The sequence below is a fragment of the Dendroctonus ponderosae genome, unplaced genomic scaffold (assembly GCF_020466585.1).
Source record: "Dendroctonus ponderosae isolate FM_Combo_2020 unplaced genomic scaffold, Dpon_F_20191213v2 Dpon_F_20191213_11, whole genome shotgun sequence".
NCBI lineage: Eukaryota > Metazoa > Arthropoda > Insecta > Coleoptera > Curculionidae > Dendroctonus > Dendroctonus ponderosae.
The window spans coordinates 5,939,132-5,942,608 of NW_026017213.1; the positions used below are offsets into that span (position 1 = coordinate 5,939,132).

The 3,477-nt window shown below is 39.7% G+C and overlaps 1 protein-coding gene across 1 annotated transcript in view; it reads right to left on the reverse strand.

The window, feature by feature from the left end:
* LOC109542264 (sodium/potassium-transporting ATPase subunit beta-2) overlaps positions 1-1,428 on the reverse strand; it is a 7,589-nt gene extending 6,161 nt beyond the window's left edge. The window contains exon 1 of the mRNA XM_048662734.1: positions 1,317-1,428. The gene's annotated coding sequence lies outside the window, so the exon portion shown is untranslated. The remainder of the gene's footprint in view (positions 1-1,316) is intronic.
* Between the last annotated feature and the right edge of the window lie 2,049 nt (positions 1,429-3,477).

Sequence of the window (3,477 nt, forward strand, 5' to 3'; positions counted from 1 at the left end):
AGACTTCAACATGAGAACTTTGCCTACTAAAATGCCAAAATTCTACTTAATTATCAGCTCTTGAAAGGATTTCTTGAATTTTTAAAAATCGTACCTAAATCATCAGGTTTTGAGGGAGATTTCAAAAATTTTCCAAAAATCACTGGAAATTTTTGTAAACGTGAAACTTTGGACTCTTAAAAATTTGGATCGCTTCTACTAAAATACCAAAACTGCACTTTATTAGTTGCACCTGTTAACTTTTTTTATGTGTTTTCAAGAAAGCCAATAACGTTCGAAACTGAGTTTCCATCCAACACAAACCTGAAGTTTCTTAAGTTTCCAGTTGTTAAACTCTATCACTTCGAATGCATTTACAAGGGACGAAAACAACAGGGTGCTGAAAAAATTAACCCGAAACTTTGAAGTTGTCTATCGTCGCCCTATAAGGTCCGAAAGGATCGAACAGAACTGATTAATATTGCAAAAGATGGGCTTCTGGACAGTTAACTACATCGGAAACTTTATCCAGTTTCAGACCGAGAATCAGAACTTCTCTCAGAACTTTCTTCTTCTCCGGGCAAACTCAAACGGGTTCTGATGAGAAGAAGAAGGTTCTGAGAGAAGTTCTGATGAGAACTAACCCAAACCACTTCTGAAGATGCAAGCCACTCGTGCTTGCGAAACGTCAAGAAGAAATTCTACCGAACGACAGCCTAAAAACCCGAAAAACCCATTAGTTTTTTCTTAGATGTTTTACCCTCGGGAGCATCGGGTAGTTTGGAACTTTCACCCGCAGAATTGACCGAGTTATAAAATTGGCATCTACTTTCAAAAGTCTGTCACCAGCTTTAGGCAGTGACGCAATGATTGCCGTTCTTTTTCTCTTGCGTGTCCAACGAGCGAGACGGAATTTGGTTGGTATGGAAGAATATTAAATTTATTGATTTGATTGGGAAAAAAATCGATTAATTTTCCCGATTAATTGTTTCCAGTCTGCAAATTCAACTCACTTTTGCCGCTGCACGTAATTTAAATGCCACGTTGTCGACTGCTCCAGTTTTACAGAGAAAAATAAATATTCTACACTCACATCAAGCATTAGCAATGACGAATGTTCAATCTATCAGGAAAGACAAATAAAGATATTTCTTAAAAATTCTATAAAATAAAAACATTTTTTACTTAGAACTAGAAAGAAATGAAAGAACCATACGTGGACATGCGCCAATTTCAATATAGCGCCTGAAATATTGACGTCACTGCCAAATAGCTTAGACTGCATAGTCTACGCTTGTGCTTCTGGGAAATTCGTTCGGGTAGTTAAGGACACTTACCGCTATCGAAGAGAGCAAATCCTGCGGTTTTTTGAGGAAAAAACTAGCACGAGGTTATTTCTGAACGCTTCCAGCCTCAAACCCACATGCAGACTGGCTGTTTTACCCTCCAAGTACAAAATTCCGGTTGAAACCAGTTTTCAACCCTCCGCCGAACCGGGTGGAGTCAGCGCACTGAAAATACAAACCCCGTGTCTGGAGCTCTCGTTTGAGGTGCTTGAAAAGAACAAAAAGCGTATTTGCTTGCATGATTAACCATTGTATGTGTTAGGGTTGTTAGACTGTAATTAGTCTAAAGAGAAGTTAAATTATTAAGTTCAGCGCTTAGCAAGCGATGCAATGACGAGCCATGGAAGGAGTCGCTGACGTACTTTTTCAACAAAATGTGAAACTGCGATTTTGGTAAATGAAAGTATGCTCTTTAAACTGCAGTAACAAGAATTCAAACTTTGAACAACAATTGAAATAAACTCGCAAAAGGGAGCGATTCCAATGAGTTTCGGCACTTATAGAAGAAACCGGGCTTTAATGGCAAGGCAAAGTTTGTAGTTGTTGAATGAATCATGGAAAACGCCCAGTTTGTAAAATGATGACTTCAACAGCCATCCAAGAGGAATCTGGTTGTTGCCAAACTCATTCGGGTAGTGAACGGCACTTACCGATACGATCAGAGCAAATTTTATGGAAAAAACTAGCACGAGCTTTTTTCTGAACGCTTCGAGCCTCAAACCAACATGCAGACTGGCTGTTTGCCCTCCAAGTTCAAAGTTCCAGTTGAAACCAGTTTTCAACCCTCCGCTGAATAGGGTGGAGTCAGCGCAGTGAAAATACAAATCCGCCCGCCCTGGCAGGAGTTCCGGTTTGATCTGCTTGAAAAGAACAAAAAGCGTATTTGCCTGCATGATTAACCCATTGAATGCGTCCGGGTGGTTCGTCTGTTAATAGTCTGAGAAAAAGGTACCTACAAAAAGGGCACGGCACTGCATTGGAACTACCATTGCACGTAAATTGCTTAATGATGCGGTATTTTGCCATGTCCAGTGGCGCACCTTGAGGGTTCGGCACAGCTTTACACCTGATTGATTTGTCTACGCATTTTTTACTGCCCATGGCCTCAAAAGTTGGTTGAATTAGCGAGGACTCAAAGTGCGGTTTATCAGCAACATTAAGCAGTTTTTTCACGAAAAATTGATAAAACCCAACGTGAGTTGAATTTGCAGACTGGAAACAATTAATCGGGAAAATAAATCGATTTTTTCCCCAATCAAATCAATAAATTTAATATTCTTCCATACCAACCAAATTCCGTCTCGCTCGCTGGACACGCAAGAGAAAAAGAACGGCAATCATTGCGTCACTGCCAAAAGCTGGTGTCAGACTTTTGAACGTAGATGCCAATTTTATAACTCAGTCAATTCTGCGGGCGAAAGTTCCAAACTACCCGATACTCCCGAGGGTAAAACATCTATGAAAAAACTAATGGGTTTTTCGGGTTTTTAGGCCGTCGTTCGGTAGAATTTCTTCTTGACGTTTCGCAGGCACGAGTGGCTTGCATCTTCAGAAGTGGTTTGGGTTAGTTCTCATCAGAACTTCTCTCAGAACGTTCTTCTTCTCATCAGAACCCGTTTGAGTTTTCCCGGAGAAGAAGAAAGTTCTGAGAGAAGTCCAGAAGCCCATCTTTTGCAACATTAATCAGTTCTGTTCGATCCTTTCGGACCTTCTAGGGCGACGATAGACAACTTCAAAGTTTCGGGTAGATTTTTTTAGCACCCTGTTGTTTTCGTCCCTTGTAAATGCATTCGAAGTGATAGAGTTTAACAACTGGAAATTTAAGAAACTTCAGGTTTGTGTTGGATGGAAACTCAGTGTCGAACGTTATTGGCTTTCTTGAACACATAAAAAAGTTAACAGGTGCAACTAATAAAGTGTAGTTTTGGTATTTTAGTAGAAGCGATCCAAATTTTTAAGGGTCCAAAGTTTCACGTTTACAAAAATTTCCAGTGATTTTTGGAAAATTTTTGAAATCTCCCTCAAAACCTGATGGTTTATTTAGGTACGATTTTAGAAAATTCAAGAAATCCTTTCAAGAGCAGATAAGTAGAATTTTGGCATTTTAGTAGGCAAAGTTCTCATGTTGAAGTCTCCAAAGTTTCAATTGTGC